The sequence below is a fragment of the Delphinus delphis genome, chromosome 20 (genome assembly GCF_949987515.2).
Source record: "Delphinus delphis chromosome 20, mDelDel1.2, whole genome shotgun sequence".
Lineage (NCBI taxonomy): Eukaryota > Metazoa > Chordata > Mammalia > Artiodactyla > Delphinidae > Delphinus > Delphinus delphis.
Window position 1 is genome coordinate 5,296,234 of NC_082702.1, and position 16,084 is coordinate 5,312,317.

The 16,084-nt window shown below is 39.2% G+C and overlaps 1 pseudogene; it reads left to right on the top strand.

Annotated features, from left to right (window-relative positions):
- Window positions 1-272: 272 nt before the first annotated feature.
- Window positions 273-14,840, top strand: LOC138413926 (zinc finger protein 480-like; annotated as a pseudogene).
- Window positions 14,841-16,084: the final 1,244 nt, after the last annotated feature.

Sequence of the window (16,084 nt, forward strand, 5' to 3'; positions counted from 1 at the left end):
AGCAGTGAGAGCCTAGATTCCTAACCACTAGGCCACGAGGGAAGTCCCAGGGAAGCGTGATGTGAAGGAAAGTGTGGGAAACTTCACCTATTGGTCTCTGTGTGGGAGTTTACTGTCCTGAGTCCCTCCTGGGACAGTGGGCAGCAGAGGACTGTCTGTTCCACATGCTGAGGTCTTCCCTGTGTGTGTGGTTGTGACTCAGAAAGGGGGTGTATTGATTCTAAGCATTAAACAGTATCTTTCAAACTTTCAAGATTGACTGCTAAAGAATCATGTTGCCTAAGGAGTATGCCCGGAAGAGGAGGAAGAGGAAAGAACTGGAGTTTGGAATGGCTCTTTCTCAGGTAAAGTCATATTCTCAGTTGATTATTTCATCTTATTTCTTGAAATGCCATTCTTTGGACTCACTAATCTTCTCTGACTCTGAAGTATCCTGCCTGACACCTGTACATCACAGTCACCCAGGGCCTTCCCTCAGGGCCTGTCATGTCCACTTGGATTCCATCTCCACACAATCCTGTGACCTGGATCTGGAACTTGTGAAGTTTCTCTGCTGGGCATAGTCCTGGGCAGGACTTCACACCCATGGATGGGTCAATGCTGTTGGGCACCAGGGATTGTAAAGGGGCCCCATCTGAATGCACTGTCCTCTCTTTACAAAACAGAATGAAGAAGCTACACGTGGAAGGCAGATATTAATATGCAGAAATGCCTGGTAAGTTCTGGAAGAGACCAATAAGGAGAAATTTGTTCTGAGTTTTTATAATACATTCTCAGCTAAATGACTCTGTCACTGATTTCAACATCTTCATGGTTGGGAATGGAATGGAAAGTTCAGAAATAGACATCAGTGATAAGAGGGTGTTTTATTCCATTATCCATTTTAAGCTATGAAATCAACCTAAATTGTTGAGATTTGGAAGTTCTTGGAATCAGTTTTGATACCTCCATTCTTCAGTTTTTTGTCTTTTCACTGTGTTGGTTGCGTCCTTTGACACATAGAAGGTTTTACCTTTGTAGGTAAGGTTTCAGCTTCATTCTTTTGCAGGGAGGTATCCAGTTTCCCAGCAACATTTGTTATTGAGACTGTCTTATTTTCATTTTGTAGTCTTAGCACCTTTGTGAATACATTTTACATATATGCAAAGGATTATTTCTGAGCATTCTCTTGTGTTCATTTGGTTTATGTATAATATGTATCTGTGTTTATACCAATACCACACAATCTCAATTGCTTTGTGATATGTTTTGAAATCTAAAAAAGGGAGGTCCCCATCTTTCTTCTTATTCAAGAGACTTTGGGCTATTTGTGGTTTTTTGAAATTCTCTAGGACTTTTAGCATGCTTTTTTCTGTTTCTTCAAAAATTGCCATGGGAATTTTGATAATCATTCCACTGAATCTGTAGCACACTTTGGGTAGCTGGGATACTTTAAGAGTATTAAGTCTTCTCGTCCATGAATATGGAATGACCATTTATTTGTATCTTTTTAAATTTCTTTTAGCACTGTTAAGTAGTTTTCAGTGTATACTTCTTTCACCTTCTTGGTGAATTTATTCCTAAATATTGATATTTCATTTGTTTTTAATGCTATAATAAATAAGATTGTTTTCTAATTTTCCTTTGATACTGTTCATTGTGTATAGAAATGCAACTGAAAGTTTTTGCATGTTGGTTTTGTATACTGCAATTTTTCAAAACATGTATTTTGATATAGCAGTTTTCTTGTCGAAAGGTTACGGCTTCTTCATATCAAACCTTGTCTAGGAAAGAAGATAATTTTACTTCTTTTTCAATTTGGATTACTTTGATTTCTTTTTCTTGTCTAATTGCTCTGGCTAGGGGTTTCAGTACTTTGTTGAAGAGTAGTGCAGAAAGTATGCATCCTTGCCTTCCTCCTGATCTCAGAGGAAAAGCTTTCAGTCTTTCACGTTTGAGTATGACTTTAGCTGTGCTCTTTTCATAAATGGTGTTTATTATGTTGAGATAATTACTGTTTCTAGTTTGTTGAGTGTTTGTCTTTTGTTTTTTAATATTTATGTTTATTTATTTATTTGGCTGCCCTGGGTCTTAGTGGCAGATCCCGATCTTCTGTCTTCATTGTGGCATGGGGGATCTAGTTCCCTGACCAGGGATTGAACCTGGGCCCCCTGTATTGGGAGTGCGGAGTTGTAGCCACTGGACTTGAACCACCAGGGAAGTCCCAAGTGTTTATATCTTGAAAGTTTGTTGCATTTTGTCAGATGCTTTTTTCTGCAGTAACTGAGATGATCTTTTGTGACTTTTTTTTTTTTTTTTTTTTTTTTTGCGTTACGCGGGCCTCTCACTGCTGTGACCTCTCCCGCCACGGAGCACAGGCTCTGGACGCGCAGGCTCAGCGCCCACGGCTCACGGGCCCAGCTGCTCCGCAGCATGTGGGATCCTCCCGGACCGGGGCCCAAACCCGCGTCCCCTGCATCGGCAGGCGGACGCTCAGCCACTGGGCCACCAGGGAAGCCCCCTTTGTGACATTCTTTCCTTTATTTTGTTAATGTGGTGTACCACATAATTGATTTTTGTATGTTGAGTACTCCTTACCCCTTATAGTGATATAAATAAAATCCACTTGATCATGATGTCAGGTCTTTTTAATGTGGTGTTGAATTTGGTTTGCTGATGTTTTGTTAGAGATTTTGTAGCAATATTCATCAGGGATATTGATTTCTAGTTTTCCTTTCTTCTGTTTTTGTCTGGGTTTGGTATCAGAATCATGATGGCTCCATACGTTGAGTTTGTGAGTGTTCCCTCTTCAACTCTAACATTTTTAGCAAGATTAGTGGTAATTCTTTTGTAAATGTTTGGTAGAATTGGGTCCTGGATTTTTTTTGTTTGTTTGAAGTTTTTGATTACTGCTTGAATGTCTTTAGTTATAATTGGGTTCAAATTTTTTTTATTTCTTAAGGATTAAGATTTAGTAGGTTATATGTTTCTAAGAATTTACCTGTATCTTCTCTATTCTATAATTTGTGGGCATTATTGTTCATAATACTCTTTTATAATCCTTTAAAAATTTTCTTTGACATTATTTGCAATCTCTCCACTTTAGTTTCTGTTTTCAGTTATATGAATCTTTTTTCTTAGTCCAGCTAAGTGTTTTTCCATTGAATTTTTCAAAACGCCAACGCTACTTTGCTTTTATATTTTTCTGCTTTGTATTTTGTTAATCTCTGGTCTAATCTTTATGATTTACCTCTTTCCTTTTGCTAAATTTGGGTTCAGTTTGATTTTTTCCCCCTACTTCATACAGGTATAAAAATAGATTTCTGGTTTGAGATCTTCTCTTTTTCTTATTTAAAGCATTTAGATTTCCTTTTTAGTACTGCCTAAACTGTGTGTTCAAAATTTTGGTATGTTGTATTTTCATTTTCAGCCCAATATTTAAAAGTTCCCTTGTGATTTGTTCCTTGACCCATTGGTGCTTTAAGAATGAGTTGTTTAGGGAATTCCCAGGCAATGCGGTGGTTAGTCCTCCACACTTTCACTGCTTAGGGCCTGGGTTTGATCCCTGGTTGGGGAACTAAGATCTCACAAGTGGCGTGGTATAGCCAAAAAGGAAAGAATGAATGAATGAATGAATGAATAAAATATTTCAACTTAAAAAAAAAGAATGAGTTGTTTAATTTCCACAATTTGGGGAATTTTCTTTTTTCTTCTGCTGTTTATTTTTAGTTTTATTTTATTATGATAGAGAACATACTTTTTATGATCTCAATCTCTTAACATTATTAAGATTTGCTTTTTGCCTTAATACATGGTCTGTTGTGGGGAATGTTCCATGTGTGCTTGAGAAGCATGTTTCTGCTGCTCTTGTTGGGTGGAGTGATCTGTACATGTCTGTTATGTCTACTTGGCCTACAGTGTTGTTCAAGTCCTCTGTTTCCTTGTTGATGTTCTCTTTGGTTCCATCCATAAGTAAACATGAGCCATTGAAGTCTGATACTATTCTTGTGCTGTTTCTCTCTTCATTTCTGTTAATGTTTGCTTCCGTTTTCTTGGAGATCTAATGTTATATTTGTATATTGTTTTTGTTTTATCTTTTTGATAAATTGACTGTTTTATCATTGTATAATGTTTTTTGTGTTTTTATTTTTTTCTGGTATTATGGAGTCACCCCTGCTCTCTTTAGGATGGAATATCTTTTCCATCCTTTCACTTTTCACCTTTCCGTGTCTTTAGATGTGTGAATGTTCACAGTTTTAAATCTCTGATATGCTCTCTCTGTGGCTCTCGCTCTCACTCTTGGTTTTCCTCCTGTTACTTCCTCTAGTGGTCCCTGCTCAGGAAACCTGTACAGTGGTGAAAGGCAGGAACCCTGGCCAGCCCGCTTCACTGCACTGTAACTTCAGAGGGAATGCGTCAAGTATTTCCTTTTCATCATGATGTTTGTTTGAAATGTGTTTTTTAATAATAATTTTTTTCACGTTCTTTTTTTCATGATTTTTAATTCTCCAAGAAGTTTATAACTTCACTGTTGTGATAAACTTTTTCTTAATCTGTGAAAATAATGTAGAATACTACTATTCTAATTTTGAATCGATTTTTAAAAAAATAATTAATTTATGGCTGCGTTGGGTCTTTGTTGCTGCGTGTGGGCTTTCTCTAGTTGCGGCGAGCAGGGGCTACTCTTCGTTGTGGTGCATGGGCTTCTCATTGCAGTGGCTTCTCTTGTTGCGGAGCACGGGCTCTAGGTGCGTGGGCTTCAGTAGTTGTGGCATGCGGGCTCAGGAGCTGTGGTGCGCAGGCTCAATAGTTGTGGCTCACAGACTTAGTTGCTCCGCGGCATGTGGGATCTTCCCGGACCAGGGCTCGAACCTGTGTCCCCTCCATTTGGCAGGCAGATTCTCAACCATTGTCCCACCAGGGAAGTCCCAAATCAACGTTTTATTATTAGAAAAAACAAGGAAACTCTTGGCCTGTTGTTAATGCCCAAGTATGTAAATTTTAATGGCTGAAGTTGTATTTATATTTTTGAATATAGTTATTTTATTGAGATTGGAGTTAAAGTATTTTTTTTATGATCATACCATTTTTCTTTTAGTAGCCTATTATGGAATCATGTTGACAAACTAAATTCAGTACAGTTGATACATTTTCATTGTCTGAAAGATGCTGAAATACCCGTGAATAAAAGGGTGATTAAAAAATTGAAAATATGTCAGGAAACAACCATCATTTCAGTAATTTAGTGTGGACATGTGTGTGCATAAGTTCATGGATGTGCATGGCATCCCTGGTTTAGATAAACAACATGATTTTAAAACTGTATTACATCTTTTGTAGTCGAAATTATATCTTCAGTATACTCAGTGGCCTTGAATTTTTTCTATGCTATCATGTTAATGGTTTAAATTGTAGTAAGATTACTAAAAGTTTTAATATATGTGTGTGCGTGCCCACATTTATAATGGCCTTTCATGCTTTTCTGCATTCACCTTGGACTTTTTTCAGGTTTTCTCAGGTATCCCTCTGTGTGTCCTTTTAATGCTCTCTGTTACTTATCTGTTTGATTTTTAAGTTTCAGTCTCAGAGCCCAACCCTCTGAGGTTAGGTGCTTGCTGTGTCATTTGTTAACTTCTTGACCTGAGTCAAGTTTCTCAGAGGGTCTCTGACACAGTTTTTTCTTCTGTAAGATGGGAACAGATCTTTCTCTAATGAGCTGTTACGTTGATGATATGTTCATACCCCTAAAGCACTTTATAGAGTAATGTTTAGATTAATATTACAGTAATTTAGAGTAATAAGAAGTGTTCCAGGGACTTTCCTGGTGGTCCAGTGCTTAAGAATCCGCCTTCCAATGCAGGGGATGCGGGTTCGATCCCAGGTCAGGGAACTAAGATCCCCCATGCCACAGGACAACTGAGCCCCTCTGCCACAACTAGAGAGAATCCCGTGAGCTGCTCTGAAGAGCCCACACGCTGCAATGAAAGATCCTGCATGCCACAACAGAGATCCCATTTGCCCCAACTAAGACCCGACTCAGACAAATAAATAAAATAAATTAATTAAAAAAGAAAAGTATTTCCAAACTTTTAATCATTGTTGTTATAATCATCATAATTGAAGATTTTGACTTTTCTCTAGAGCCATTGTGGGCTTTGTCTCTCTCAAGACGCCACTCAGACTGCAACTCATCAAGATATTGACTTTCAGTTACTGTGTAGAACATAATATCAAACACATCTGGATAGACAACCCATCTTTGAGTTGTATTTATAGATGTTTCATGGATTTTCCACAAAGATGAAACACCCTTAGTAATTGGAAGGTATCATAATCTCTTATGAAAAAGCGTAAGAAGTTAAAATTAGAGGCACATAATGTCTCCCAATACTTCCACATGGACCTGGTAGAACATACACTTCAACCAAGTCAATCCTTACCCCTTACTCCTCTTTTCCTTTTGTATGACGATATGAACTCTCCTCATGGCCCCTTGGTGAAAATATATTTTCATTTCAGGAATGGTTGACTTCTGAGGATGTGGCCATCGAATTCACTCAGGAGGAGTGGGAATGCTTGGACCCTGCTCAGAGGGCCTTGTACAGGGACGTGATGGTGGAGACCTACAGGAACCTGATCTCCTTGGGTGAGGATAAGTTCCCTCCACAGCTGGGCTTTGCCTTTGCATCTTCCCCTCTGTGCCTCTTGGGAGGCCCTGTTTCCTTTGATCTGAAAAGCCTGTGGACTCAGACATGAAATACCATCATGCGTTTAAACTGACCCTTTCTTTGGATAATCTGTCCATTTCACGTTACATCAGGAGTTGTTCCAGAGCTTAATTATGTATAAAGCTCAATGGCAAACTTTAAACGAATATCCAATTTCCCATTTTCTACCTTTTGGCTTTTGACTTAGTGTTTCTAGGAAGAGAGCTCAATATTTGCACATTATATACTGTTCCCGATGCATTTAGAAGGAGGCAGTGGATGAATTTGTGAAATATTTTTCCTGACCCACCTGTAATGTCCTCACTCCTTAGTTGAAGAAAGAGCTGTGATTTTCGGAAAACCGTAGCACTTCACGTTTTTTGTTCCGATAATCAGGCAGTTCTGTTTTTGATCTGAATATTATCTCCCTTTTGGAGCAAGGGAAAGAGCCCTGGACTGTGATGTGTGATGTGAAAAGACCCAAAAACCAAATGGGTGGGAATGTGTGAGAAGTGTGAACACAGATGGGCTCTCATAAGGGCAGAGAGGAAGCCACAACATTAATAGAGTTTGGGAAACTTTTCTCACGGTGGAGAGTTTTTTTTTCGGAAAACAGAAGTTCATTTATTGAAAAGTCTCAGAGGGTGTTTTTCATCTCCTGGAGTTATCACCCTGTCCTTCATCATGGAAAATGCTTTCTTTTACCCTGCAGTGGTGCTGCAGCTCCACAAGAGACAAAAGCAAGGTCTTTATCATGACCCACAACACTCCTCATCTGGCTTTTGTGAACTGGGTTTTGCTTGACTTTGAGGAGCATGAGGTGGGCTGTTTTAAAGGGGTCTCTTGCCCCTTCATGTCTCCTTCTGGTCTTGATTCCCCTGGATGCTCAGTTCTTAGTCCCTGTAGATCAGAGCTGATGCCTCTGGAGTCCCACCCCTGAGCCCATCCCGGTTTGATCAGAGTTGCTGTACTTGGAAGAAGTAATCAGAAGATGTGGAAAAACTGGCTGCTCTGTATTCCACGTGGCCCCTCAGCACCTGCTGTAGCTGTCTCAGGTCCTCTTTGCTGGGTTAGATCCCTCAGCCGTTTCTTCTGTTCAGGGGTGTGTGGCACAGCTAGGTGGATTGGATCTTCTGTGCTTGTACTTAGGAAAACTGTAAGCACAGCGGATGGAGAGAGCCTCTTTTTGATCCTAAATACTACCAGGAGACCAGTGGTGAATCTGTCAGGCTCTTAGCTTGGCATCTGTGGATTGAGCACATGGTCCCGTCTCAAGATCCTTTAATGTCTGACCCTCACATGTTGCATTGTTTTTTGCTCCTGTACTGCTCTCCTTAGTCTTGGAATGTCGACTCTTCCTGATTTTACATTCTGCTTAGTTTGTATGATTTTATCTCTTAAATTCCTTTGCAGTATAGTCCTAAGGTCTGAAATTTTATCTGGTTTCTTTGCTCTGATAATGTACGCATGTGTAAGAGGGAACTTGTGGTGGATTCTCTGTGGAGTGTGTTTGCTGGTTACCAGAAAACATTTAATGGAGACACTTCCCTCATGTTGTAAAATTTCCTCCTCTGTTCAGAGTCACCACTGGAAGCTACTCATTGGAGTGGTCAGCACGTTTTGGGACACAAGGTAGAAAGTATCACGAGAGTCTGTCTGATAAGTCTTTCCAGGTGTTTTTCTGGCTTTGGGGACTGTCACAAAAGCCTGTCTCAAGGGCACTACGACAATGTTGTTCACATATACCAACGATCATACATTTTAGCCTCTGTAAATGGTGTAGAAATTTATCCCAGGATGCTAAATATGAACTGATCTGTTGTTGATGCCACATTTTTCGTTGCCTGTGTGCCATTGTTCATTTACCTCAACAGCTAATATTGAAGAATCTTAATGAGGGAGCTTATGAAGTGGAATGATACTTTCAGTGATGAAGCATCATTTTTTTTTTTTAAGACAGTGGTACTTTCATTTTGTATATTCATATGCATTATACATGATTCTTATTTGTATTTATTATTAAGTTCATACATTTTGTGTTAATCTTCGTGTTTTTGTTTTTATGTTTGCGGTGTGTGGATTGGTTGATTGGGGAAGGCCCCCGCGCCCCGCCATGGTAGAATTGATCAGTCCCTTTTAGAGTTCTTTATGTATTCTAGATGTTAATCTGTTATCAAATATATAATTTGCAAATATTTTCTCTTATACCATAGAGTCTTTTCACTTAGAGCATGCTTTAATTCACAGTATTTTATAATTTTGATATAGTCCAATTTATCTGTTTTTCTTTCGTGGGCTGTGTTTTTTAGTGTTATCTGATAAGTCCTTGGTGAATCCAATGTCGAGAAACATTCCTTGTATGATTACTTCTAGTACTTTCATACACTTGGGAGTTAGGTTTAGCTTTTTGAACCATCTTGAGTTAATTTTTTTCTGTCGTGTAAGACAGTGGTGCAACTAAATACTTTTGTTAGTGGGTTTCCAGTTTTCTCAACACCTTTTGTTCAGTAGACTGCCCTTCTCCCATTGAATGGTCCTGACACCCTTGTGGAGCATCAGTTTAGCATATACACAAGTTTTTTTTTCTGATGTCTCTGTTCTGTTTCAAGGATCCCTCTCTCTGTCTTGATGCCAGTACCACGTTGTTTTGGTAAGTTTAGCTTTGGAAGAAGTTTTGAAATAAGTGTGAGACCTTCAACTTTGTTTTTTTTCGAGCTTATTTTTGTCATTCAGGGTTTCTGGAGATTCCATATGAAACATCGGATGGATTTTTCTGTCTTTGGGAAAAAGCTATTGGGATTTCACTAGGGGATAATTTGACGTGTTGACCAGTTTGTGTAGTATTGACTTTCAGTCTAGGGATTTGAGATACCTTTGCATTTATTTGTGTATTTTATAAGCTTTTTCAGTGGTCTTTTTTTTTTTTTTAATATTTATTTAATTATTCGGCTGTGCCAGGTCTTACACTAGGGATGCACCACTAGTGATCTTTAGTTGCAGCATACAGGATCTTTTAGTTGCAGGAATCTTTAGCTGCGGCATGTGAACTCTTAGTTGCAGCATGTGGGGTCTAGTTCCCTGACTAGAGATGAACCCCGGGCCCCCTGCATTGGAAGTGCAGATCCTTAGCCCCTGGACCACCAGGGAAGTCCTTCAGCAGTCTTTTTAATTTGCAGTGTACAAGTTTTCCCTGTCATGTATAACATTATGTCTAAGTATTTTATTTTATTATTTGATGTTATTGTAAATGGAATTGTTTTCTCAATTTCTGTTTTGATTGTTCATTTTTAAGGTTTAGAAACTGAATTGATTTTTGCATGTTGACTTGGTGTCTTGTAAGTTTATTGCAGTCTTTCATTATTTCTAGCAGTTTCTTTTTTTACAGACTCTTCAGGGTTTTCTTTTCTTTTTTTTTTTTTTTTCGGTACGTGGGCCTCTCACTGTTGTGGCCTCTCCCGTTGCGGAGCACAGGCTCCGGACGCGCAGGCTCAGCGGCCATGGCTCACGGGCCCAGCCGCTCTGCAGCACGTGGGATCTTCCTGGACCAGGGCATGAACCCGTGTCCCCTGCATTGGCAGGCGGACTCTCAACCACTGCGCCACCAGGGAAGCCCTTCAGGGTTTTCTACATGTTATATAATGTCAGATAATTTTGCTTCCTCTCATTATTGGGATCCCTATTATCTCTTTTTCTGCGTCTGTGTTCTTTCTAGGACTTCGGGTATTATGTTTTTTTAGAAATACTGAGAGCAGGTATCCTCGTCTTGTTTCTGATCTTAGAGGAAAAGCTTTCATTCTTTCACCATTAAGTATGATGAGAGCTCTGAGGAGCTACTCCATTGAAGCATGGCTTTCAGCATAGTCCTATACCTTTTCTGAACAGAGAACATATTCAGACATAATGAGGTTGAACCCAAGTTTGTGTGCTCAGTGAGGCCAAACAAACTGAAACTTTGGAGTTTGGAGAAGAGAAAGGTTTATTAATCAAAGAGTCACCAACCCGGAAGATGGTGGACGTAAACTTGCCTCAAATGCATCTTGCGGGTTGGCCAGGGTGTAAGATTTTTGGAGAGAAAAGGAGAGAAGGGAGGGGAGTGTCTGCGATCCCAGCTTCCCTGTAAGATCTCAGCTGCAGACTTTGGGCACCACGTTGTGGCATCTTCCTGATTATTCTGTAGGTTTCTGCAAAACAAATTCCTAATCACAGTCTTCTGATCCCTTAACTTCCTTCTGGGAGAAAGCAAAAGCAATAGTTGTGACATTTTATTATTTACTTAGAACCGATGTGACGGCTTAAGAATTTTACTTCTCACTTGGTCCTCTGACTGTCATCAATTTTTTCAGTCCTCTTGGGGTCGCTGGTTGAAGCCACAGTTTGGGCTCATAGATCAAGGTAACAGTTTAAGCTATGAGTCATGGGAAAGATTATGTTGGGCTTGCTTTTCCTTTCTTTCTGCATTCCCTCCTTCCCCTAATGAGTATCTGCTTGAATCTGCTCTTTGAAACTCAGGGAAGATCCAGGAGACCGAAGCCTTTTTCTACCAAGAGGAATCACGGCACTTGGAAAGGCTTTTGGTATCTAGGAGGTATCTAGAAGGGCCCTGCTGGGTTCCGTTTGTTTCAATCCCCCGTTTTCTTTGATACTGCTCAGTCTTGAGGGTAACAGGTGTGGGAAGACAAGAAATGGAATAAAATTTTGGATAGAGAGATTAATCAAACTCAGCAGGGGAACACAGATTTAGGGAGACTCACTTTTACAATCATGGCCTCCTACTCTACTGGACTGTTTATTCGGTTTCTTTGTATCTGCACATGTGTGTACAGAAGAAACTCATTCTTCTCCTTTAGATGGCCTTTTCCTGTTTTTTTTTCTTCTGATTTTTGCTAAGAACATTCTTGTGCAACCTCCTGGAATATTGTGTGTTTTTCTGGAATGTAAGTATGACAGTGGAAATTATGGAATATACAGTTGGATACATTACACAGCAAATCATATAATAGATATAATCCTGCTTTCTCCCTACAGCATCTCACTCTCTCCCTTTTTAAATCTCTCTTCTTTCTGTCCTATACTCATAGTATAATTCTCATAGTTAAAAATCGACAGTATCATATCAATTGCTAAACCAATTCTTTTTTTTTAAGGTCAGTATCTTAGTTGCCCTTGTACAGTTATATTCACACAGGTACGCAGTCACCAGCTGTGCTCCCACATATACATATACGCTGCCCGCCACTCAAATCCTTTCTCAGTCCTGACTTTTCCTCACATGGTATCTTGATGTCCTGGAAACACTGTCATTTGCTCCAATATTTAAGTTGTTCTCCTTGTGGTCCCCAAATCGACAGCACTCCTTCACCCATCCATCCACATTCCACATCGCTCACACCGTAGAAATGATCCCTCATAATCTGTTGAACAACTTTCTCAGGACGTGACCCAAGGCGCTACCTGCCGCAGTGATGACTCAGAAACCATTTCCCAGAGGGACGGCCAAATAAACTTAGTAGTTACACAGCTGACTTCTTCTTGCATCTCCCTTGACGTTTTCCTTCTAAACTTCTGGTATTAGTTGTATTATTTGGTAATCTGTCCTGCCTGGGGGTGGTCATGCTTAAGAATGAGCGTTCTCAGTCTATAGGTCCAAATTCAAGTTACGGTTCCGTCACCCCTTTCTGTGTCAGTTGGGTTAAATGTACATAAACCTGTGCCTCTACTGCCCTGATTTTAAAAATCATGTTAATTTACCTCAAGCCTTTTAAAACAAAGTTTTGCTGTTAGCTGGCTTAGACTATTGCATGTTTTTTCATAAATAGTGAAAAGTTACTTTTTTAGAAAAAGATACGTTAGTATTCTGTCATGTTTTTCATGATACACCTTTGTCTGCATTATATCCTGTCTGCTTTTCGTTTGCACTTTGTTCTCAGCAACGTGTCTGACCTCAGTTAATGAGTATACAAAGTGTTCACTGTTCATCCCGTATATTTTGGAACTACCTTTTTAATGGTGCTGCATAGATAGGGAATTCTCTACTCATTGCCTGATAGAGAACTGAAGAATATTTTACATATTAATTTATACGTGTGATTTACAGATGATGGTTGTTCAGCATGTGTTATGCAATACGACTAACATGTACTACTTGTTAATGTTATAAAACGCTTTTCCTTATGGGTACTTAGTTTTATAGCATGATTGAGAAAAATGCATTGTTTTCTTAACAGCTGTTTTGTTGGATTCTTCACTTCCTCTATGCTGTATCTGTTTTACAATTCTAAAGAGACAGTTACTTAGATTATTCACCGGCAGAGCTAATTTTGTATTATTTACCATTACAATATATTGTCAGTTATTTAGCATTGATTTATGTATAGGAAGTAGGCAGAATATATCTGCAGTGTAAAAATTTTTCTCCTCAATTATGAGCCAGCAGCATGCTTACTGTTAATGAGTGTGGTCTTTGGGGTTATGGTGGAAACATACCCTTTCTCTGAGAGCTGACATATGTTTGTCAAATGTGAGTGTTTTTGTCTTAGGAGTTTGAAACTAGACTACCCTAAAAGTAATTTGAATTATATTTTATCACTCTTTCTTTAGTTAAGCATTACATGCTTTGAGTTTATCAAACTTTTAAGATCATGTTTGGGAAGTTTCCTAACTGTGCTTGGTATAAGTATTACTTGTGGTGTAATATCATGTATTCAACATGAAATATTTATTTGTGAATTGTAGTGACAGGATACCTATAGATGTTTATGTCTTGTAGATATTTTTCCTATACATGTGATCAAGCAGTTACAACCAAAAGTGAACACTGATCCAGGAGAAGTGTTCCAAACACTGATGTTGGGAAGACCTGAAAACGATGAAATCAAACATTTGCACATCAGAGAAATCCAGGAAGATACGTATGACTTTGAGTGTCGGTGCAGAGGTAATGAAAGAAATGACAAAGGAACGCCTATAACCCATGATGGAAATCTCACTGATGAAAGACATTGACATGGTAAAAGGGATGTAGGAATCAAACCCATTGGAAATAGGCTTGGATTAAATGTGCAAAAGAAACTGCAGATATTTAAAACTGATGGGATATCTTATGAATGTAATGACGTTGAAAGATCTAACAACAGTAGTTCCTCATTTTCACCACTTCAAAGAATTCCTCCTCATGTCAAAACCAACGTCCCTAATACATATGAGAATGATTTTATCCATCTTTCAATACAGACACAAGATCAGAAAGCACTCAGGGAAAGACCTCACAAATGTAATGTGTGGCAAAACCTTTCTTCAGGGATCTCACCTCATTAGACATCGGATCATCCACACAAGAGAGAAATTACATAAATGTGATGTATGTGGCAGAGTCTTGAGTCATGATGCAAAGCTTGCAACCCATCAGAGGATTCATACTGTGGAGCAGCCTTACAAATGTAATGAGTGTGGCAAAACCTTTAATGGCAGCTCATACCTCAGGAGACATCAGATCATTCATATAGGAAAAAGTGTATATAAATGTGATGTGTGTGGCAAACTCTTTAGCCAAAACTCACACCTTGCTGCTCATCGGAGGGTTCATACTGGAGAGGAACCGTATCAGTGTAATGACTGTGGCAAGGTTTTTAGTCAGTATGGAACCCTTGCAGGTCTTCAGAGAGTTCATACTGGAGAGAAACCTTATGAATGTAATGAATGTGGTAAGGCCTTTAGTCAAAAACCATATCTTCAAGTTCATTGCCGAATACATACTGGAGAGAGACCTTTCAAATGAGTGTGGCAAGTTCTTCAGTCTAAAATCACACCTTACAAGTCATCAAAATTCACATCTTACAGGTCATCGGAGTACATAACGTAGAGAAAGCTTTCAGATGTAATGACTGTGGCAAGGCCTTTCGTGTAAAGGGAACCCTTTTAAGTCATCAGAGAATTCATAGTTGAGAGAAACCTTACAAATGTAATGAATGTGGTAAGCCCTTTCGACAAAAGTCACATCTTCGAATTCTTTGGAGAATTCATACTGGAGAGAAACCTTACAAATGAAATGAATGAGGCAAGGCCTTTAGTCGAAAATCACATCTTTGAGTTCATTGGAGAATACATACTGGAGAGAAACCACTCAAAGCAATATGGTTTGCTAAGTCTCATTTTTGAAGATCAAAAATGTAGAACAGTGAGAATTTATGTTGAAGAGCGAACTTCCAAATGTAATGGATGTTGTAAATTTTTACATCAAGTATGCACACCTTTGGTGTTGAGAGCATTCATACAGGTCAAAATATATACACATGGAAGCTCTTTGAAATAGTGTGTCCGTATGGTTCACCCAAGAACAGATATTTGGGAGAATTCTTAAAAATTTAAGGCATCTGGTGAATATTTTGAGCAATTCTTACAACAGCCCGTACACTAGAGAATGCATACTAGGAATAAATCTTTACCTCTTTGAGATGTTACATACAGCAGAACCATGACAAGTCACCCGCTGTTAAAACTTATGACATGATGTGTATATTTGAGGAAGAAGGACATGTATGGAAATGGCCCATTGTCTTCAGTGTATAAAATATTCAATTATTTGATTTTTCTCAAAAAGAATACATTACTATTTGTGCTTTTCAATCTGAAGTTTGAAGTAATAGGGGAGAACAGGGACTTCCCTAGTGGGCCAGTGGTTAAGATTCCGTGTTTCCAATGCAGCAGGTGTGGGTTTGATCCCTGCTCGGGGAACTAAGATCTCAAATGCTGCAGGATGCGGCCAAAAAAAAAAGGATGAAGTAATAGAGAAGAAGAAATATGATTCCATATTGGACTTGTTTCTTTTACTTTAACCTTTGTATTCTATTGCTTTTGGTAGAAGTCAGTCACTAAAGGGATGTTGCCTATACACTTAAATTATATATAATGGGCCATCTCTGGATACACTGCCACCCTTGTAATGAGTGTTAATGTAAAATACCTTTGCTTAGCTCCCAGGAAGCATCCTGACCAGACCCGCCTGTGAATGGCTTCAGGAAGGAAGAAATTAACATACCCCTTCCAGAGTGTCACCAGAAAGTAAACCAGTGCATCTGAGAAAAAAATGGAAAATTTTATTTGAGCCAAAATAGAGGATTGTATCCTGGGAAGAGCATCTCAGAAAGCTCTGAGAACTGTTCTGCCTGTTAGAAATCAAAGCACAGTTATATAATTTTTGTGAGACAGACAGTTATACATCAAATGACATATATATATATTTTTTTTTTTTTTTTTTTTTTTGCTGTACGCGGGCCTCTCACTGTTGTGGCCTCTCCCGTTGCGGAGCACAGGCTCCGGATGCGCAGGCTCAGCGGCCATGGCTCACGGGCCCAGCCGCTCCGTGGCATGTGGGATCCTCCCGGACCGGGGCACGAACCCGT